The sequence below is a fragment of the Otolemur garnettii genome, unplaced genomic scaffold, assembly GCF_000181295.1.
Source record: "Otolemur garnettii isolate 467f Iridium unplaced genomic scaffold, OtoGar3 scaffold00022, whole genome shotgun sequence".
Lineage (NCBI taxonomy): Eukaryota > Metazoa > Chordata > Mammalia > Primates > Galagidae > Otolemur > Otolemur garnettii.
The window spans coordinates 4,361,480-4,385,237 of NW_003852417.1; positions in this window are offsets into that span (position 1 = coordinate 4,361,480).

Below are 23,758 nucleotides of genomic sequence, written 5' to 3' on the forward strand. Positions count from 1 at the left end.
TGGGTGCGTGTGTGGTAACAGTGGTCACAGGCATCCTGTTGCACATGTGCAAATAGCTAGGGGAAAGGAGTTCCCGTATCATTAGCGCCAGCCCCACCAACAAGGTCAGCTCCCCCTGTCAGGTTCCAGAAGAAGATGACTTAACTGTATTTGAATAAATTTAGATTGTTGTATTATACTTAATAAACATGAGACATCCTCTGAAAATAAGCTCTAGTGTGTATTCTTGAGAAAAAATAAATATAAGACAGTGTCTTATTTTCAGGAAAACATGGTATTAGTTTTCTAGGACTGCTATAACAAAATGTCACAGACTGGGTGTCTGAAATAACAAACGTTCATTGTATTACAGTTCTGGAGGCTGGAAGCCCAAAATCCAAGTGAGAGAAAGGGCTAGTGTCCTCTGAGGCCTCTTCTTGGTTGGAGATGGCTGCCTTTTTGTTGTCTCTTCATGTGGTTGTTGCCCCATGTGTCTCTCTGTGTGTCCTAATCTTCTTTTCTTACAAGGACACCAGATTAGATTAGGGTCTACCCTAAAGGTCTCATTTTAACTTAATTACCTCCATGAAGGCCTTATGTCTAAATATAATCACATTCTGATGTACTTGGGGCTGGGGTTGCAGCAGATGAACTTGCAGGGGGGCCCAATTAAGACCTTAACAACCTAACCACATGGGATCTTTGTATGGATTAGCTATGTGAAAAGGACCACATAGAAGCTGCTCCAGAAAAAGTGACAGGCATTTTAATTCTTTTTAATACAAATCCCACAGGACCTTATTAACTTTACGTAAGATGTGAATAGTTTGAGAAAATTCAGTTTAGATTGTTTGGACTCTAAGTGTGAGAATTTTCCAGCATGCTCTTTAACTCAGTGGTACCCTTCAAAGTTTCCCAACAAAGAATAGACTTCCCTCAATTGCTCTAGGGATCTATTTATTGACTGATGTTGGGACTGTGGCAGGACTTCTTGACAAAGCCATACTACCATAAGGGGGTGGGAGATGTCCTCAAAAGTGTCAGTTGGTGTTCGAGGAAGAGATAGGTTCTTGTGCAGAAAACCAGGTGTGGGCCCAAGTTAGATGCCAGTAAGGACCTTGAGGAATTAATAAATCTAAAATTTCACTCTTGGCAATGAGCTGTTAAACATGATATTCAGTATATGATATGTATCTGGGTTGTAATGAGAGAAAGTCCATGGTAGGGACTACCCCCTGAAGATGTGAAGGCCATGGTTACAACCAGTGGCTCTAGACAATTCATGTAATTTTATTCGGTGACATGTAGCTCCTAAGCTCTCAGAATGTGACCTCAACCTTTAAGGTTATTTTCTGTGCATTATGGGACAGATCAGTGTCCTCATCAGTGTTCTTCTCCTGCCACACCACTGTACCTTGAGTAGGGGGACAGTGGATGTGGATGCTGGTGCCATTTCTGAGCCTGGACCACATCTGTATACACTCCAACTTGGTATGGTCACTGCTCATTGTAAAGACTGTGCTCAGAGCCTTGGCTTAGGCTTCATCCTCCCTGAGGGTCCTGGCAGAGGGAGAAATATAGGGCAGGTGGGTCTCACTTCTCTACACTTCTTGGCTCTTCCCAAGCCTGTAGGGTACTTAGATTTAATCAAGAATTGGGGGTACCAAAGACAATCAAGACATAGACTGGGAAAAGCTTTAGGCAATATGCTGAATATGAATTCTTCCATGAGAACTCTGCTGATTGACTGCCCAGAGAGACCCCGCTCTGGGGAAGGAAAAGGGAGCCCGATCATTTAAGACACTCACTAAGCACTAATCGCACGCTTGCAAACTTTATGGGGCGAGTTGGATTGCCCCCATTCTACAACTAGGAAATTTGGGGTTTACAGAGTTCAGTAACTTACTGAAAGGCCCAACTCTGGTAATTTGCTGAGCTGGACCCTAGAATAAGGGCTGTGAACCCCCAAATTCTGGGCTCTTTCTGGGGCTCTGTGCAAGCTCTCTGCAGAACCTGGTCTGTGGTCCTCCTGCCGGCTGGCTCTGCTCTGTGCTTGTTTCACATCCCACAGCTGAAGCTGGAAACGCAGCCTGCAAGATGGAGTCTGGGACACTAAGCTCAAGTAGTACAGGAGACCTAGTTAGCTTAGCTCATATTCTTTTCCGTATTCCTTGTTATTGTTTAGTTAAGGTTTGACCAGGAGACTTTGAGCAAGAAGTCATTTGTAGGCAATAGATGTGATAGTGGTAGAACAAAGGTTATTTTAATAATATAATATATTTTTAAAAATAATTCTTTTAGATATCTTGTTCAAGTGAGAATTATCTTTATGTTGTTTAAACATTTTGTATTGTTAAAGCAAAGACTAGTTTGATGTTGGTTTCTGTCAGATAAAGTTAAAATTTTCTAGGTTTGTTTTCTGGTATTCCCATTATAAAAGTTATTAGAATTGTAACTGAGGCAGAACAGAATTGAGAAGCTACCCTTGCTATTCTCCAGAATTTCTGGCCTTCTGATAATAAAACTTGTTTAGACCTAAACCCTGTCTCTGCATATTGGCTGGACAGTGACAGGTGGCCAGACCCTCTTGGACTTGTAACAGGGCTGCTGTATGCTTTGAGCCTGAGGATCCATCATGTGACTGCCGTGTTGGGATGCGATTTCAACAGGTGGTGATCAGGGGTTCTCAGGTGGCCACATGCTCAGCATTTCAGAATCCTTCCTGAGCTTTCAGCAGAGCCTGTCATAGAAATCGCAACAACACCTTCTCTCACAGCATATGCTATTGGGATGTCGGAATGATCACATGTCTCACACTTGGTATATTTTCAAAAAATAGTCTTCTTAAAAAATAAATATTAATCCATTTTGAATAAATAACTCTCAGATCATCTGCTTCCTCTCAAGCCTTGCTTCTTGTGTCTAGTTCAGCTCGGTCACTTCTCTTCTGCCTTTTGGCCACTTTCTCCTTCTTGGTCTCTTACTGCTGATCTACCTATATCATTTTCCTCTCAGCAGCCAGAGTGACCTTTTTAGAATACAGATCCTGCCAGGTCTCTACTCCATTTAAAACACAATACAGTCCTCCATTGCCCCAAGGGACAGTTCTAAACTTCCTGCCATGCTCACCAGGCATATCTCTCTGCTAGGCCTCACCAAGGCAGGGGCTGTCCATGCACCATGGTCTGTCCACCGCACCATGGTCCTTTGTATCATCTTTCAGCATCTTTGCACACAGTGGTTCTCTGGGCTTAACGGTTCTTTTTCCTACCCCATTCCTTATTCAAATTTTTCTTTCCTGTATAATTTGGTTTAAATATCTCCTCTCTGTTGAAGCTTTTTTTGATCTACTAGTTTTAATTAATTGCTCCCTCATGTAATTTTTTTCCTACTCACATTAAGGATGACCCATTATTTTATACCTCTGTCTCCTTGAAGACAAGGACCACTTTTCATCTTTATACGCCTCAGTGTCAGAACTTACATTTTGATAAACCACATGCTAATCATTGTTTGTTAATTTCACCGATATGTATTCATTAAATTTTGACCATCTAGCAGGGGTCTTCAAACTTTTTAAATAGGGGGCCAGTTCAGTGTCCCTCAGACCATTAGAGGGCCGGACTGTGGGTCCTGGGATGAGTCGGCTGCTAAGCAGGACAGGCAGTGGCAGCAAAAACACCCGGTGGGCAGGATAAATGTCCTCAGTGGGCTGCATGTGGCCTGCAGGCCATAGTTTGAGGATGCCTGATCTAGAGAGTGTAAGTCAACAGGAATTTTTAATATCAGTATTATCTAACATGGTAACCAGTAGCTACATTTAAATGTGGTTATTTAATTTTTAAATAATTAAAATGAAATTGAATTGAACATTTAATCCCTTAGTTGTACCAGCCACATTTCAAGCAATTACAAGCCATATGTCACTGCCATATTACCGAAAAAGAAAATGGGAGATGAAGGTTTTGAGTTCTTCTAATAGGATTACCACTATTTATTTGATTAGCAAATATTTTATCTATCAGTACTGCAAAGGACAGTCTCTCCTTTAATCTCTCCCTTTGAAGACAGTTCTTCTAATTAGAGTGTGTGAATTGGTGTGGTTTTACGATGCTTGTATTTGATGCAGGAGTTTTAAAAATTATTAAGTACAAAACTATTTCTAGAGGCAGAGGAAGAAATACCATAATGAATGGAAGTCTTGTATAAGACTGTGACTCAATAAAACCACCACATTTTTATAGAGTTTAACTCTCAGGGCATGTTTGCAGTTCACCATGAAGCATCTCCCTGGACAAAATGTTGTTTATTTGGAGACACTCTTCTGACAAATATATCAAATTGGCAAACTCTGCATGCATTTTTAACTATAATCATTAGTCTGGTCTTTATGATGCCTTTATTGTGGGTGTGTATGTGTGATATCTAATAAATCCTGAGCTTACTCAATAGAGTAAACAACTTGTGTTTTACACCAAATGTAAACCTTAGGTTTTGTTATCTTTTTCTACAGTGCCTATTTAACATTACAGTTTACTTACTTTCTAACACTTGGGTTTTTGTTATTATTAAGATTTCATTCATTGACCATACATGTGCTTACTATCTACTGAGGACCTCTATCTCTTGGTGTGTGCAGGGGAGGCAGAGGTGATTGGGTAACTGACGGGGCCCTCCAGTCTGGAGGACAAGGCCGGCAGACAGACACAGGCTGGGCAGCATTGCATCTGTGTGACCAGTGCTGGGGCAGGAACAAACTTCTATGGAAGCATGGAGCAGGGAGCGATTACTTTTCCTTGGAATTTTGGGGAAAATTTTATATAACAAATGCCACTTGAATAGACTTTGGAGAATTAGTAGAAGTTCACCAGTAGGAGTGTTGTGTCGCAAAATGAAGGATAAACCTGAAAGCATGTTGAGGCTTGAAAACATGTGCTATGTGGGAAAAGAGTGATGTCTGTGGTCTCGGTTCCATTCCATTTGCTCATTTGTTTCAATGCCACCTGACTTATGTGTTACAGTTTTTTATAATAAACCCTCTTCTGGTATGGGCAATGACCCAGTACTCTCACTCTGCTGATTCTCTTCAAAATGGCCTCAGTTAATTGTAGTACGTGGCTCTTTGGGTTAGGGGTTACCAGAACCACTCTTAACCTTGATGATTAGTTGGAAGGACTCTCAGCACTCAGAAACTGCTATTGTCAGTTATAGCTTATTATAAGGAAAGGCTGCAGATCAAAGATCAAAATCAGCAAAGAGAAAAGGGATGTGGGGTAAAGTGTAGGAGAGACCAGGCAGAAGCATCCAGTGTCCCCTTGCAGTGCACTTGCATGAGGACCTTGAACTCCTCGGGAACAATGTGTGAACACATGAATGAAATGTGGCCAACCAGGGAGGCTCAGCCCCACCTCAGTGTCCAGGGTTTTCTTTAGGGGGCACTTACGTAGTCATGCAGAGTCTGTGTGACCCCAGCTTCTCAAATTCTAGAACCTACTCTTCCCCACCAAGGAAAAGCAAGCATTTAGGGCATTGACTCTAAATCACAGTATCTGGACAAACTGGTACAGCATGACCCAAGGCCTTAGGCATACAGAAATACCCTATCAGGCAGAATATTCCAAGGACTTAGGGAGTATCTCTCAAAAGTCGGCCAAAGGCCATTCCTGAAGACAGGCCTGTCTTTGGAATATGCAGGGTCTGAGCAAGAGGGTGGTGGGGGGTGGTGAGGGGTTGGGGGGGTGACCCGCGCTGCAGAATTAACCCTTTCCTGCCCACTCGTCCTTTTAGATTGTAGGAATGGCTTCCCAGGTTCCACATAATACCTTGTTGGGCATTCAGGCATCAAGTATAGATTAAATGTAGGGGAAAAATGCCTCCTTTATGATAATGAACTTCGTAAGAAGGATGAGATAGTTCCCTGTTTACAATGGTCTTCTTTTATACTGTTCAAAGTATTTTATAATTTTCTTTGAAGGTCCTGCACATCTTTTCTTGGGGATTATTCTGAGGCCAGCAAACCTTGCATGGATTTGTTTCTTTTGCACTTGAGCTCTTCTGCTTTTGCTCCTGTGTTTCCTGGTTGATTCCTGAAGGTACACGCAGACCTGAAGAGTTTTGTACATTGACTTTGTATCCAGCAAACCTGGTGATCTTCCTTTTTAGTTTTATTGTCCATAAATTTCCTTTTGAATTTTGTATTTTGACAATGTGTTAGTTTCCTATGGTGGCTACAATAAATTGCTACAAACTTAGGAGCTTAAAACAATGCAAATTTATTCTCTTAAAGTTTTGGAGGCCATTTGAAATCAGTTCCACTGGGCTGAAGTCAAAGTGTTGGCTGGGCTGGCATTTTCTGGTGCTCCCGGGGAGACTCTTTTCCTTGCTGTTCCTGGCCGCTGGTGGCTGCCCGCTGGTGGCTGCCCGCTGGTGGCTGCCTGCTGGTGGCTGCCCGCATCCCTTGCCTCATCCCTTCTGCACATGACTTCACCCTCTTGCTTCTGGTGTCACATGGATATCTCTCCTTCTGACCTGCTGCCAACCCCTCATGAGGGTCCTATGATTACACTGCTTTCAACCAGATAATCCAGTATAATGTCCCCAACTCAAAACCCTTTAATTAGTCACATTGACAAAGTCTCTTTTGCCATAAAAAATAACACCTACAGATTTAGGGGATACGGACGTGGGTATCTCAGGGGTCATTTATCAGCCTTCCATAGACAGTCACATGGTAAATAGGTATACGTTTTTATTTTTAGCTTTGTTTTTAATTCTCATACAGTTTATTTCTTTTTCTTGACCATTAGCTCATTGAGGGCTTCTTACGTAATGTTAAATGGATGTGATGACCGCAGGCACATGCTTCTACTTTAATGGTGATGCCTCTACTATTTCACCACTAAAGTGTTCTTTGCTGTTTGTCAAGTACCTTATTAGATGAAGAAGAGTCTTTATTCTTAGCTCTTGATGAGTTTTAAATACACATGAATGTTGGATTTTTATAAAGTGTTTCATTTTCACTGAATTGTTGCAGGCTCTTTCGATTAGAAGGGTTAAGGTCATAGTTATCTATTGCTGCCTGACTAATCCTTTCAGCTGAGTAGCTCTGAGTAACAACCATTTCCTTGGTCGCATGCTGCCATTTGGCCTTGGCTGGCAACTGTGGTCTGGGGCCACTTGTGTCATTTAGCTGTTCGGCTGGAATGGGATGATTGACGTCAATGGTGACGCCTTTCTCATTTCTGGCAGCGAGGGTTGTCAGACAGCAGGTCTCAGTGGGTCCCTCTGTGGCCTTTGCAGGAGGATAGTCTGGGTGTCTTGCACTACGGTGACGGTTTCCAACACAGCAAACCCGATGAGCTTATCAAGTCTCTGCTTCATCCCTTTTGCTGATGTACTATTGGTCAACAAGAGGCATGAGCCCAACCCCACACCAATGCAGGAGGGGCCCACACAAGAGTTTGTCCATCAGGAGGTGGGGCTCATCCTGGGCATGAATATGGCTCTTCTCTGTGCAGTACAGTGAGTAGTCTGGGGCTGTAACAAAGTCTGTTGTCTCTACACATCTGGGACAGGTAGCTGCTTCTTCATGCATCTTTCCCCCAAATCTCTGCCTCTCAGATGCCTCCTGACCATGGAGATAAACTCACATGGCTGCTGAGGAGAGGAAGAATGTCGCATAACACTTTTGAATTCACAGGGTTTGGCTTAGCTCTGAGGGGAAAGCCTCGGACCCTAATTTCCTCCTCAAAGCACAGACTCTATCCCCGTTCCAAACACAGGGCTGTTTAGTTCTAGCGCTGCCATGATCAAGCTTTGCTATCAAGGGCGGGCTTTGCAGCTCCTTCTCATGCCTCTCCAGCCCCTCCTGCACCTCACAGCCCTTCCTCCAGACAGACAGGTACATTCGCTCATTCTCTTTTCCAGATTGAAACTGCATATAACCATTCTGTAATCCACCCTCTCTCCCCTCCCTTTTCTCTTTCTCTTTCCTTCTAACCGCCGGCACTGCCCTTTGTAATTTTTACATTCTTATTACAGACGAAAGTTATAAAGCAGAATGATTACCCATCCTTCATTCTCAAGTGTGGTTGGGTTTATGTGCTATTCAGGAAGCCCTGGGTACTTCAGTGATGAACAGAACGGAGGACACTTACGAGCGATTGTGGAGTAGTTAAAATGACTGATGGAGAAATATGGGGTGGTGTGCAGCCTCCGGTCAGGTCACCGAGGATAAAGGAAGGAGTAATTAAGATGGCTGGGTGATGCTTCTGATCAGAGGCAGCCTTTGCAGGCTGCACGCCGGCCTCAGGAGGGGTCAGGAAAGGTACGGAGGTGCTCTGGAGAAGGCTCCCCAGCATGAAAATGAAGGAAGGGGTGAGACACGGAGCATGAACGGAGGAGGGAGCGGGCACGTGCTGCTGCTGAGAATGTTACGGCATCCAGGGAGTGATTTGCAGTCCTTATGCTCCAATGTCAAGGCAGGATGAGAATCCGAGTTCCTCTGTTTCGGCTCCTCATGTAAACTCCTGAGGCGTACTTTACCAGGACTCTGCTAATTGAGAAGGGAAAATGAACACCAGCTCAATGCCCACACGGTCTCCCTTTGACCTTTGACTGGTGGCCACAGTTGGAATTCATTTTTCCTTCCTCAAAGTTCTAAGTGATGCCAGCACCCTCCAGGAAGTGACAAGCACCCTGTCAGGGGAGAGAAGAGAAGCTGCCTCCCTTCATCCTGGCTGGGAGAAGGAGAAGGAGAAGGGCATGCTGGGTTACCCTGCCTGCCGAGGCCATCCCCGGCCTCAGCTTCTCTGTTTCCCTCTGGCTGAGTCTGCTGCCAGAAGGCAGAGAAAGGGCCGTCTCTCCTCCCAGGTGTACTGACTCGCTCTGGGCCTTGCCAACAAAGCAGCCTCCATTGTGTCAGGGTTACCAGGGTTACCTGGGGTACACCGCTGAAAGCTGATTTCTGGAAAACTCCAGGAGGGATGCAGACTGAACTTTCTCTCAATCTGTTTCTCTCTCTTAGACCAGCAATTTCCCAAAGGGGCTTTGCAGTACCCCAGGGAGCCTCAGACAAAGCCGGCTCCTCTTTTCTCTGGACAGCCTGGCATTCCCCACTTCTTCCTCCGTAGTGAATCCCTTGCCTCAGTTCCCATCCTTGCTTGAGAATACACGTTCCACCTGTCATTTCCTAACTGCCTGGGAGGAGGGGGAGGTGTGTGGGGGGGATGTCAGCCCTGCCAGCTGGGCCTCAACCCTACCCAAGAGGTCACCATGGACCTGGACCTAGCAGGGGAGATGTGAGCTGCTTGCCCTGAGGGGCTGCACCTGCTCCGTGGGAGCGCAGGTCTGCACCCTGACAACCTCCCTTGTCAGCTGGAAAATCCTCTCCCTCACTAGACTGGTGGCTCTTTGAGGACAGAGATAGGGTATCTATTAGTATGATAGTCGGCCTTCTCCAAAGAAGCAGAACCCACAGGATGTATTCTGTTTTAATGTCTATAACAACATATCTATCTAGCTGTATAGAGAGATTTTAAGGAATTGCCTCATGCGATTGTGGGAAAATACATAGAGCATGCAGCAGGTTGGAGATTCAGGTGTTATAATGGCTGATTTTGCAGTCTTGAGTCTCAAGGCTGAAAACCAGGCAGAATTTCTGTGTTGCAGTTTAGAGACAGAATTCCTTCTTTGAGCAACCTTAATCTTTGATCTTAAAGTCTTCACCGATTGTGTGAAGTATGCCCACTTTAAAGAGGGTGATCTGGATTACTCAAAGTCAGTTGATTTAAATGTTAATCACATTTAAAAAAATCTTTTTTTTCTATTAACATTTTATTTTTATTATTTTTATTTATTTATTTATTTATTAAATCATAGCAGTGTACATTAATACTGTCATGGGGTACAGTGTACTGTTTCTCTATACAATTTGAAATACTTTCATCCAACTGGTTAACATAGCCGTCATGTCTTTTTCTTAGTTATTGTGTTAAGACATTTATACTCTACAATTAGAGAGATTCACATACCCTCTTCACAGTGACATCTCGGCTGGTGTTTGGACAAACGTCTGGCCACCATAGTTTAGCCGAGTTGACACATAAAATTAACTATCGCAGCTCATTTGTTTTTAATCATTTAAAAAACTCTCCCATGCCTTCTGATGTTTGGATAGAACATAAATGATTAAAAATAGAGGAAGGGTTTTAAAAGGAATTCAAAAATGAAATCAACCTGCTGCCCAAACTCTGGGTAGAGCAGGAGAGAGGAACTCTCTAACTGAAGGTAGGTCGTTCTGTCTCCAGGGATAGCACGTGCTGTTTGTATCTGGCATCTGCAGAAAACCAGAGAGTATCTGTGCCTTATTCTGCTCCACAGCTAGCAGAGGTTTCTCTCTTTTGGTGCCAGAAGTGCTGATGTGTAGAGCCTTCCTAGGTGAGGAAGAGAGAGCCAAGCTGACTGGCTGGCTGCCTATCCGCACCTCTGGGCCCTGGTATCTATTTGTACTTTGTGCTCTAAGAGATTAGCACTTGTGTTTCCTGAAAGTGGAGTGTAGCTTCTGTGAATTCAATCAAGGTATATATTCTGTGTGTGCTGCTGCTTGAAATTACACTTAGCAATTTAGCACCTCTCCCAATTAAGCTCTTTATCACTCGGCGGGAAGGTGATAGCTGGGAGTGGCTGTGAGGATCACAGGCAGAAACCTTGCGGCCCTTTCTTTTTTGAAATCTCATCCAGTTGTCTGAGCTGCAGGTTTTGGATGCAAAATAAATCTGACTTTCTAAAAAGGCTTAATTTTTTCCTGCTATACGATAGCTATGTATTTAGGGAAAAGCTGTTCGGGGTTTTTGCAAAGACATCCATGTGTGGTTTCATGCCGTGGAGGACAGGAAACATGTGTGCCGCTGCTCTTCTGGAGCCAGGGGGCTGCTGGTGAGACCAGGAGCTTCTCATTTATCCTTTATCCCTTTTCTGGTGGTTGACATTTCTGGTGGTTGGATTTTTTCTTTTTTCTTGAGGTAGTGGAGGAAGCAAAAGGGACCGAATAAGAGCTCACATCTATTATTAAGTGCTGGTAAGCACTTTGCATTTGCCATTTCTCACAACTGTGAAATGTTTACCAATGTGTAATAAGGTTCCTGTTTTATAGATGGGAAAACTGAGGGGTGAAAAAATAAATACCTTGTCCAAGTACCCACTTCTATGACATGCCTCTTATAGGCGAATGCTGTATTCTAGTGTCACTAAGGAAAAAAAATGTGCAACTCAAGAAAAAGACTTTATCTCAATTGTGTATGCCTGGCTGTTGGTCAGGGTCCTCGTCGGCTGGAGTGTGATTATGTGGTGACCTTTTTGTCCCATTGAGATGTCAGAGTGTTCCTTGCCTGAATTCGAGGTTGGTGGGTGGGCTGGATTAGGACAAAGAATGGACATAGCCATCACACAGCGGGAAAAAATTAAAGCTTTTTAGAAAGTCAGGTTTATTTCGCATCTAAGACCTGCAGCTCAGATAATGGGACATTGGCTCACTCTACATCCCAACATTATTCCATGAACAAAATGAAAAGCCAAATTTATTTAGTCCAGAGTGCTGATAGAAGGGTAACCCACATTGTTTAGGTAGGTTCTGCAGCAGCTGGTCACACTTGCTAAGAGCTTGTTCCCCTGGTAAAGTGAGTTTTACAAACGTGATGTCTTTGCCCCCAGTATACTGTAGAAAATTTTGAAAGTATAAATTAAAAACAATCTTTCCTGTAATCACCACTTTCAATCTACTGTCAGCATCTCCAGGATATTGCCAGTGATGTGCTGAGGTTGGCTTGAGCCAGCTTGGGAAAGCCAATTGTGTGCACCTATTTCCTGTCCTGTGTGCAAAGGCGTGGTGACAGCATGTTGGCAACTTGAAATGCCACAGAAAAGGGATTCATGTTATGGTAATAGCCACACCTACAAACTGGACACAAACCAAGTGCCTCTTTTTTTTTCGATCAGTACATACTAGGTCTTTTCCTTCCTATGTTTTTTTTTTTAATTTTTAAAAATTAATTAATTAATTATTTTTCTTTTTTATTGAATGGTAACTATGTACATTAATGCACTTCTGGGGTACAGTGTGGTGTTTTCACACACAATCCGAAACACTTCCATCAAACTGGTTAACATAGCCTTCATGTCATTTTCTTAGTTATTGTGTTAAAATGTTCATATTCTACTCTTAGAAAATTCACTTGTACCTTTGTAAGGTAAACCACAGAAGTGATCCCTCCAATCCTCCTCCCTCCACCCATTCCTCCCTCTCCTCTCCCTCCCTTCTCCCTGTATTCTTAGGGCCTTCCTATGTTTTCAGTGCAGAACATCTAGTTTTTTATTTTTCATGAAGTACACACATCCTGGCTTTGCCACTTACTGATTGTTTGACCTTTATCAAGTGATTTAACTCTTTGGGTGCTCAGTTTTATGATTTGGTAAAATAGTTTCATGATTATAAAAAATTTAAATTAGCTCTTGCATGGACAAGGTATTTTATGAATGAAAGTTTTTGCTGTTACTGTTTTTTAAGGAATTTGGGTCATATTATCCCCTGATTATTTAAAAATTTTGCCTACCTGGATTATAAATCTTTATCCCTCAGCCTGGCTTCATTTCTGAATTCAAACTCAACCTTTTTGCCAGTTGTGTGTTACCTGGCTCTACAGGTACATGTCAGGTCTGCTTTTGTATCATGTGGGTTTTATTTTTGGTTTCTAGTTGTTTCATCCATGTGAGTCCTTCCTAGTAAAGACTCATGCATCTGAGAGTAGGGACCATCCTTTGATCCTGTAGAGACTGGATGCTGGTCAGTGACATGCTCATTGTTTGGCTGGATTAAGAGTTTTTCTAAAGAGGGGGTATAACATTCTCCTTTGTTAAAAGAGTTTCATAATAATGACTTGATTTCATTTGAGGTTCAGGACCTGAGACTCCCTTCAAGGAAGAATTAAGTTTAGTCACCCTAGAACTGGGGACTTATTTTTCCTTCACGTATTCTGCAGTTTCCCTGGTTATTAAGGCTTCTTTTCTGTCTTATTTTTCAACAGGAATTTGTGTTTTTCATGCTGTGTTTCATTCCGTTATCTCCACTACCTAGTAGATTCTTCCAGTTTTATAAAAAAGCTGAGATTCAAGGTGAGTAAATCACTTGCCCAAGGTCATCCAGCAAGTAGGAGAGCAGGAACTAGAAATCCTGACTTTGTGATTTCAAAGCTTATACTTTGTCTATCATGGTTGTTTTCTAAACCATGATTTCATTTTTTATAAAATTAAAATAAAAATGTGCCTTACTTATCACATCAGATAGTTTTGAAGACATAATAAGAGGTGGTCTGGGTTGTGGGTAAAGACCATGTGCCTTAGGGTGGTAGCTTCTAGCACTGGACAAAGTTGGGTCAGAGCAGGTGAGACTAGAAGTGGCCTGAACACAAGCACATTGCTGTTTGTGTCTCTGTAGTTCACATCTGTATCTTCAGTGTCTGTGCTGGTCATTGTAAAGGCAGGGCCACCAAGATGGAGACCAGGGAGACGAGGTGGGAAGTGACCTCAGAACTAGAACTAGGGATGAGACAAAAGTAAAGGGCTGATAGCTGGCTGAAGATGGGCCATCCCCAGTGAGGGGTGGCTGGAAGTAATAATAGACATCCCTGGATTGAGTGATAAGTGTATTGTCTGTACTCTGCTAAAGTAAACTATGTAGCAAATTCAACCAAGTGAAGTCAGTGGACCTATGTCTGCCTATTACTAGCTGCACTAACTTGGGACAAGTGTTCTGAACCTCTTGAGACTCAGTTCTCAGAGCTGTACAACAAGCTTCTTGTAAGGACTAAGTAGAACAATGTGTGAAGTATCCAGCACCATGGGTGAGGCGTAGTGAGCCTTCAGAAACAGCACTTAGTGGGCATTCCCAGCACATTAACATCTCCAGTCAGAAAAGAACCCTCCCGAGGTTGTGGAGGAGGGAACATACCTTGGGGAGATGGTGGTACCTCCCCCATTTGGGGTAGTCTGAGTGTTTTGTCTCCAGAATGGAGCCTGAATCTAGATGATATTTATTTGGGTGGGGGTGACCCACCACAGATACAGTCTGAGTGTGTCAAACCACCGTGCTGGGTGAAGTTCCGCAGAATTTCAGGGGGAGTCCTCGCTCTGGCTAAAGTGGTAATCGCCCAGCCCCAGGAGCTGTGTCCCAGGAGTAAAGCCTGTTAGATTCTCAGCTTCTCTTTTAAATCTCTTCATGGGTTGACTGACGTCTTTGTTTTTGAAAAGGAGCTGGGACATTTGTAGACCAAGCTTTCTTTTTGAACATACATGTTAAAATATTTGGCTCTTTCTCCCGGATGGCAGGGCGAGCGCATGGCCAGGCCACCGGCTGGGCTGATGTGTTCACTCTGTTGAGGGCTGTAGCATTAGCACCCTGGGTGGGAGTTTTACCGAAAGAACCTATGAAATAGTTGAATCTCCCTTCCTCCCCCACAGGGCTGGGTTGCATAGTTCCCTCAACATCTTGTTAAGCACATTCAAATCCCGGGCATGGCATGATTTGGAAGCAGAAAGCATAAATCGGTGGAGGAGGAAACAGTTTTCTCTTGAGTGTAAGAAAGAGACAATGTACTTCCTGGGCCTTCTGCGAAGCAGAGGAGGGTGAGTACAGAGGCCTCTGGGCCGTGGGAGCTGCTGAGGGAAGGAGAACATGTGGAGCCGTGGGTGGGCGGCGGCCTGCAGCACCTGCTCTGTGCAGGAAGCCCTGGGACAGATGCAGATGGGAGTGGGCACAGAGCTGCACCCCAAGTGAGCACCAGGAGTTGGCCTTGCTGGAAAATGAGCAGAGGCCTGGAGATCAGACCGTGAAGTTTCTCCTGCTTGGTGCTTGGAGGTGGGGGTGGCACAGATGCTAAAGGGAGAAGCAGGGAGTCTTGTTCCCCTCCTGCCCTTCCCCATTGGGAGGACCATTCCTGCTCCCTGGGGCCAGCAGGCCGGGACCTCTGGGGTGGGGCCTGAGCTGACAGTCACTCTTCCTCTGGAATTAGGTCTCCTCCTCTGTACAAAGGGGGCTAATCCTGTCCAAAGCCCTCAGAGGGGAGAATAAATACTGTTGTGTTTGTCAAGAGCCTCACACAGTGCCTGACATAACATTCAACAAAAGCAGGCGCCCTGCTTCCTCTGGTCTCCCAGCTTCCATTTCTAGGTTTTCCAAACTCCCTGGAAATTGTTCTATCAAGGGAGGAGTGACCATGTTCATGCAGGGTTTGGCCTCTCCCGGCCTCAAGGCCTAGAGCAGATTACCACCTGCCCCAAGGTGATGGTGCTCGTCTGAGAAGCCGCACAGGTGCTGGTCCAGGGCCTGGCCCCGCCCCACCCTGCCTGCAGTTTGAATCCAGCTCTCCACTGATTGGCTGGGCAGATTACTTAACCACTCCCTGTCTTTATCCTTATCTGTAAAATGACAATAATAAGGGATCCTGCCTCCTTGGGCTGTTATAAAGTATTAGAAGATATTAATAATTGTAAGTACTTGCAAGTATTATAGAAGTTTTAGCTATTATTTCTTCATCTGCAGAATAAAATTTAAATAATGCTACCAATCCTTATATCTGTGTCTCGGTAGATATAACCAGCTGGAACACAGCTGGAAAACACCTTTGCGGTCTGTAGAGTCACCGTGTGTGACGTGAGTCTCCACATTCTCATCTCCCGGGCCTTTCCAAAGTCTTTCTCTCATTATCTGCTGGGCCTGATGGAAGGACAATGCCCTATTTTGTGCCCCCATAAATTTCCATGACAGCATCTGCAGCTTCATTGGCTTTTTGTTTACATACATGATTTCCTCTCTAGACTGCTCACTCCTTCTGCCTAGAGATTGCATTCAATGTGCCCCAGCGCCTAGCCAGGGGTGCGTGATCAGCGTCTGCTTCCTGACTCACGGGTGGGCCTTTCTGCTGAGTCCTCACATGGTGGAAGGGATGAGGTGCCCTTTTATAAGGGCAATAATCCCACCCACGAGGGCTCCATGCTCATGACCTAATCCCCTTCCAAGGCCTCACCTCCTAATACCATTGCCTTGGGTGTTAGGTTTCAATATATGAATTTTAAGGGAGTATAAACATTCAGACCATAGCGATATTGTTTTCAATAAGCTTTTACAGAACAAGGTCATAGTTTTCAAAGTCCTCTTTTATCTGGGATGATTTTTCACTGGTTGTACATTATTTCGAGTATAATAAATTATTTAAACAACATCCTGTTGCTGGACAAAGTGCCCAGATGGAATTTCAGTCTATTTGAAGGCGAGAGATTAAGCAAACAGCTTTATGCATAAATGCAAAATTCCATCAAATGCGAGTACTATGGAGGAGGGCGCACATGTCCTCAGAGGGTGTGGCAGGGAGATTTTATTTGGTTAAAGAGAATGTCACAAATGAGCCTTTAGCTGAGGACAAGTGGGAATCAGATAGATACAATGAAAATCCAGGAATACTACCTGGAAATGGGGAGAGAGCCTAGGAGAGACTGTGGGAATATCAACAGTTAAAGTTGGTATTAGCAGAGGGGTCCACAGTGGAGACAGAGGAGGACAGACAGCCCAGAGAGACAAGAGGAGACTCAGGAGAGAAAGGTACCTCACACGCCCAAGGAAAAGGGCATTTCCAAAGGAAGGGAGAGCACAGGGTCAGAGGCTTCAGAAAGGTCAAGTTGGTAAATGCAATGAAAAATGTCCACTGGAGTCACGTGGCTGGTGACCTCAAAAGAAGCCACTCCATTGGAAAGTTTGGCTGAGAACCAGATTGACTGGTAAGGAGCTGAGAGGCTTCTGAGGAAGTGGAAACTTCCCGAGTAGGCTGCAGTTTTATTAAGCAAGTGATGGGGTGGGGCTTAGGTGATAGCTACAGCTGAACTTGTGGTCAAGGTGTAGGTCCAGCTTCATCCACTCTCCCCTGCACCCGGGAGTCTTTTTGTCTCACACCTGCTGAGAAATCAGCCAAGTCTTTCTGCACCCAGGGGCTAAGTGGGGCGTAGCATTTGTTTGCCTATCTCTGTCTACTTTGGGTAAGAAATGCCCAGGTAATAATTGAGTGCTTGGCTGCTAATATTGTGTCTCTCTATAAGTATTGAATATTTGTTGAATGTGTGGGTGTATGTGTGTATTGAAATCCAATTTGGGGCCAACTTGGGTATTAAAGGACCAGCAGAGAAGAGGACGAATGTTCAGAAGAGAGAAGAGGCAGTACAGTATTGTGGTGTAAAGAGCTGACTTTGAAGTCAAGGTGATAGTCCTTCCTCTGAATTGGGAGGGAAGACAATGGGAATGGTGGAAATACAGGTACATTTCATAGATTGGGGATCAGAAATTGAGACAGCCTCTTACTGAAATTGGGGATCTGATGGAATATCCCTGGCAGGGTCATCGAACTTCCTGAGTTTGGAGACCGCAGTGCTGCTGGGTGATGTTAAGATTACTGTTTGCATTATTAAGCATTACTCACACGTCAGAGGTGCTGGCTTTGACTGGGATGCATACTCTGGGGTGTCTGGGATGCATACTTTGGGGTGACTGGGAGGCCGGAGTTTATCTTTCTCACTGCATATGAGAGGTGTATACAAAGTCAGCTTCACCCTCAAGTTTCCTAATAAATCTGAGCAAAACTGGGAGCCAGTCAGGATAGATGCATGGAAGAGTCAGCCTTGATCTGTGCCCTAAAAAACACGGGCATGCTGGCCTTTTTGTGGGATTAGTATTGGGCCAGGTTTAATTGCAATCTACTTACTGAGCACAGAGGATGACCACACTGATCCTTCATTTCTTGTTATTTGCAGTGGATTTTCTTTATTGGGTTAAGTTCACTGTCTACTAAAACTGCATATACTCCAGTCCACGAGGCTGGATCAGTTATTCAAATTAATTGGAATTAGATGACAGTCTGTCGGAAGCCTTGTCTTAAAATAGAGGTTTTATTTTTATCTAAGCATGGCAAGACATCAGGGGACAACTAAGATTGGACAGGTCATTACTCACATGCCCCAAGAGGAGGGGCCACTTCATGCCACAAGGGAGCAGCTCAGGGCAGTTCTAGAGATGGTCAGGAAACAGGAAGGGGAAATTGTGGACAGAAACCTTCACTGTGCTTTCTGTTGGAGGAAAGTGGTGAGGCTGGGTAAATAGGTTTAGGATTGGCTAGTGGGATTAATTTCAGCAGGCCCTGGGACTTCTGTCTCTCAATGTCTGCTACCTGGCCTTGGGAGTGTTAGTGGATAGTGGCCCCAAATATGAGAACCTTGTAGAGGAGGTGGTTGGGGTCTGGGCTCTGGACTGATTGGTTTTCACGGCAAAGTGTGTTTCCTGGTGAGTTGTTGACCATCTCTAGGAACTGGCTAATCCCTGGAGGTGTGGTTCCTCCAGGGTCAGCAGGAGCTAAAGATGCCAAAGCATCAGAATATAGGAAATAAACGGCCTAGCTATCACATGTGCAGCCTTGCAGTAGAAAGACTCTTATGAGGAAATCCCTGAGGAGGGAGGCATGGAAACCAAATGTCTGCAAACGCCACTTGCTGCCTTGCAAATAGGAACCTGGTTTGGCCAGAGCAGGGCAGTTCATTGTAAAATGACGTGAAGACTCGGGCGTTTTCAGATTAGTAAGACCTCTCACTTGGCATCCGGGGTCTGGGGTCAAGTGCACTGATTTTCCTGTTCAGTCTATAGTTCTTGGCTGTGGGTTATTAGGAAGAGAGTGAGAAGGATTCTTTCTCTATGCACAGAACTCTCAGGAATGGCCCTCTTGTGTCCCACAAAGCTCAAATCCCTCTCAAAGAGGAAGACAGAGTGGCATGAAGAAGGACCAGGCCAAAGTTCTCATCCAAGTTCATTCAGTCCTTCAGGAGTGTGGTGTTTAGCAAGTCTCGGGGTGCTGGGAGTGCAGCTGTGAACAGGATTGCATCAAAAGGCTCCTGTCTAGTTAGCAGCAGAGACAAGCAAATGGAGCAGGCGGTCACAAGACATGGTAGGGGTCACTGAGGCTGTCAGACTCTTCCTGGCATTGACATGGACGTGGTCCTTTGGCCTCACTGTGTGGTGTGTGGCATTTGACTCTTATCATCTCCAGGTTTGCGTTGCCCCTAAGCCCAGGCTGAATGGGAGGAGAACTGGCCAATTCGCTGTCAGAGACCAGGTCTCTGTTCACCCAGGATTGGACTCTGCTGGCTCACAGTCAGAGCTGGAACCCAGTCTGCCCTGGAGACCTTTTCCTGATCATGGTTCCCTTCTAGGTGTGTGTCAGGATCTCTGGGCTCTGCTGAGCTTGAGCATGTGTGTCTGTTTTGCTCCCTGGGTCCTTTTGCACAGAGACTGATAGACCGTTTCAGGAGACAGGGCAATGACCTGGAGCTTGATATGGCAGCCTCCTGGCGTGTCCTCACACTTACAGAGGACTCCTTCCTGGGGGTCTGTAGAGAGACCCATTTGCAGAGCTTGGTACCAACCTCTCAAACCCATTCACTTTTACCCACCTTCCATCTCCTCTTGGGCCACAGCTCAGATACTGAGACCAAAATGACAAGCTTCAAAATACGAGTTGGAAAGGGCCGGATAATGATAAATATGCTGATATGAGTACAACTCGAGCAACCTTTTATTGTATACAAAACAAGTTGGAAGCCATACCACCCTCTCTCACTGCAACTCACTGGAGAAGCACGACTATCATACTCTCCATTTGGAAAGTGGAAGAACAGAACATTTAGTGACTTGTTCAAGATCCCATTTTCCTGACTTTAGATTTAGTGATCTGGATACTACTCCACGAACTTACTATTAACGAAAAGCTTAAGTCAAAGTCTTCCAAAGACTCTCTCAAGCAGTAGTTTGGGGATGCCTATAGATGGAAGAACAAAACAGATTTTTAGAGACAAATTCTCACTTTATCATCCTCAGCAGAGTGCAGTGCTGTCACAGCTCACAGTAACCTCCAGCTTCTGGGCTTAGGTGATTCTCTTGCCTCAGCCTCCTGAGTAGCTGGGACTATAGGCACCCACCACAACGCCCAGCTATTTTTTGGTTGCAGTTTGGCTGGGGCCAGGTTTGAACCCACCACCCTCAGTATATGGGGCCTGCGCCATCCTCACTGAGCCACAGGTGCCGCCCAGCAAAACAGAGCTTTAAGATCAGATCTTTTTTGGGAAGCGCAAATCATGAAACGATTCGATTTACCGTGAGGTCTTTAGAGTCTCTAACAGGTCCTTCTGCATGGTGACCCCTCAAGGAAGGCATGTGATTGTGCCACTTCTTGAGTTTTTAAAACCATGAAACTTTTTCTAAGAATGCTCTTAGGAGCGGATTTTGGGAAGTGCTGTCTCCAAGTGGTAGGACATTTGTGTTTTAACAGGGGAATCTGGAAGCCAATCATTTCCAAGGAAAGAACTTCTAAGACTGGGGTTCTATCATTAGGTGTGGATGGTACTGGAGGTATTTAAGACAAGGAAGATATCAGAATAGACTCCAACAGTCACATTCTGGTGACAGCAGGTCTGAGGACCCACTTCGCTATTTTTCTCATCTACCCCCCCACGGGATAGAGGCCATGGTAGAGAGAGAGGAAAAAAAGTCACCATTTAGTCCTTATATATTCCTTACAGAGTGGCCGGTCACAGCCGAGTGAGTCTGAGGGTGGGGGTGTTGAGGAAACCACCTCCCATCTAGGAGCTGAAGACCCTAGAGATGGGGCTGAAAGTCCTCTGAGAGCTTCTCAGGTCTATCTGTCTAAGCTATTCCTATAACCCCAGGGGTTCCAGCTGAGAACAAGATTTCCAAAGGTTGCATGGAAGCTAAGAATTGCACAAAAGATGCTGGACCCAGAATTGAACCTCAAAGGGAAAAATAAAGTTATTATTCAGGCATGAAAGCCAAATCCCACCAGCTTGTGTGCATCGAGAGCTGCGACTGACGTCAGAGGTAGCTGGGCGTGCGCCAGCACAGCGGTGTGGGCCGTGCTCGGGACGCCTCTCTGCCAGTTGCTCCCAAGCTGCTGACAGTTCAGAAGTTGCTCTCAGCTGGGTTTCTCTCTTAACTAAATTGTGCACGTATTTCATTTAGCCACTAGCTCCTCGCACGATGTTTTCATTTGGAGCAGCTTTCTGAGAATGGTGGGGATAATCCCTGGTATCCTCTGTTAGGAGACAAGGCCTGGGGAAGTTCTTGGCGGCCAGGTGTAGCAGAGAGGAAAGGGATGTGGGTTTGTGGAGGGAATCTCAAAGTGCTTCTGTTTCATAAGTCTCTTCCCGGGAAGGTTATGAGGGAAAGGTAACTAAATAAAAAGGGAAAAATGGTCTATTTTCCATGATGGATCTTTGAATCATTTTCCAGAAATAGAAATTTATTTTAGGGGGGAGTGGGTGATGGAGAGAGGCAGGGCCCATGACAGAGATCCTACATCTTGGAAAATCTCAGAAATGTGAGTGTGATTCCAGGAGTCCAGCCCCTAGAAGCTGCTAAGTTCTCTCCTTGTATGCTCCTCTCTAGGCTTCTGGCCCTTGCCACCTGTTTATCCATTGCAGCAGTTAACCCCTTTTTACCAAGTTAATAATTTTTCACATTCACCATTCCCTGCTCAATTTTTTGGTGTGGCCACTGACTGCTGCGTGAACCCTGACTGACTCAGATCATTGCAAACTTTGATTTTTGTGTCTTCTTGGTGGATTGCCTCTTTCATCATGATGAAATCATTATCTTTGTTTCTGGGAATGCTTTTTTGCCTTGAAGCCACAGTTACTTTATTTTTCAGAAGTACAACCAATCCATCTTTTTTTGGTTAGTGCTGCGTGAAAATTTTTTTCTTTATTTTTACTTTCAACCTTTCTGTACCCTCATTTTAAGGTGTGATTTTTTTGTAATTAGCATGGAGTTGGGGTTTGTTCACCCTTGCCCCAAGAATCTTGCCTTTCTGTGGTTCCAATGGAAAGCTTGGGTGTTACCAGAGCACTTTTTTTCTCAAGAGATGGTCAAATCTCTTTTTGGCTTCTTAGCTTTTTAAGTCTAACTTTCTGATCTGTAACCAAAAGGTACAAAATGTTAGGTTTATCTCTCTGGGATTCTCTTTTCTTCAAAATTTTAATTCCTGTAATCCTTGCTCTTTTGGTTGGCTTTCAATAACTTCAAACAGATTTTTTAAAAACAAAAATACTTTATCCTTTTTTAGAGTTATTTTGAAACAAGCTAATCTTCTATTCCTGGAAATAAAAATCTGGAAATAATCATTCAGGAAAAAAAAAAATTATTCACTTTAAGAAATGGATAGATCTAAACATTCACCTGAAATAAAATAGAGCAAGAAAAAATACCAAAGACTTACAAGTTCTTGAAACCCAAACTGGAAGCACATATTTGGGAGATGAATAAATGTAGTGCCTGTTAGGAACTGATAAAGAATGAGGGACTTAGCGTCACAGGCAGTGGATGTTTTGACATTCTCTTGATTGGAAAGAGGAAGTAGATGAGAGGAAGTGGTGATGTTTTCTGGGGAGGACACTCATGGAAGGGCAGGCTGTAGCCAGAGCCCTCTGACACCAAGGAAGAGTTAGGGAAATCACTGCTATGATAAAAGCAGATTAAATGCAGTCAATGTTTAATTAATTAAAAAAAAAAAAACACATGAATAGGGCGGCATCTGTGGCTCAAAGGAGTAGGGCGCCAGCCTCATATGCTGGAGGTAGTGGGTTCAGACCCAGTGCCGGCCAAAAACTGCAAAAAGAAAACACCAAAAAAAAAAAAAAAAATCACATGAATAATTGTATCTTAATAGTTGTATTTCTTTACATGCTGCTTTATATCGTATTTTCATTTAAATTTGCAAATAATGCTCAGTTATTTCACTACAATACCTGGCACATTGAGGACCTCAGTGGGTGGCAGTGGGAGGACTCTGTCCCTGTAAGGGGCAGTGAGCAGGTTATCCCTGCAGGTCACTATGTAAGCAGGCAGATGCTTGTGCTCCTCTGTGCCTCTCACCCTTTATTAAGCGTCACGTGTCAGTGGGGAGTACTGGAAACACAGAGCATTGTGGGTGAGTGAGTCAGGCTCTTTGGGTCTGGTCTTGCCACTGATGACAAACTGTGTAGGCGTGGCCCTAAGGAGTGACAGAAAGAAGGGGATGAGCTTTGGAGCCAGATAACCAGGGTTAGGGCCCTGCTTGGCTGCTTACTAGCTGGGTGACTTCGAGGCATTAATCTCCCAAGTCTCAGTTTCCTTACCTTGCTGCCTGGCTTATACCCGCTGAGGAGTGAATGAGACCACGCACCCAGTGGCCTTTGCAGTGTGAGTTCTTCATGAATGCTACTAATGCTCCACCTTTGAAATCCAGGAGTGTGTTGTTTTCCCGCTAATGGAGGCAAGACTGACTAATTCACATCTAGAAGGTCCCTTAAAGAAGTTGGTTCTGGGCTCAAAGGAGTAGGGCGCCGGCCCCAAATGCCAGAGGTGGCAGGTTCAAACCCAGGCCCTGGCCAAAAACTGCAAAAAAAAAAAAAGAAGTCAGTTCCAAATCTAAGCACATGACAATGATCTAAGTCCGCAGAATAAGCAGAGGACAAAGACTGAAGCTAGAGGCTTCTGTGACTTGGGTCTGACTAGGACCGGAGCTGACCTTAGGGACGCATGGAACAGGGACCTATTTCCAGTGGAGTCTTCTCTCCATTCCTTTGGGCTCCTCTGTTTTTCCTTAGCAGTTCCTAAACTATGGTAAAGCCAGGATGGGGTGAGGGG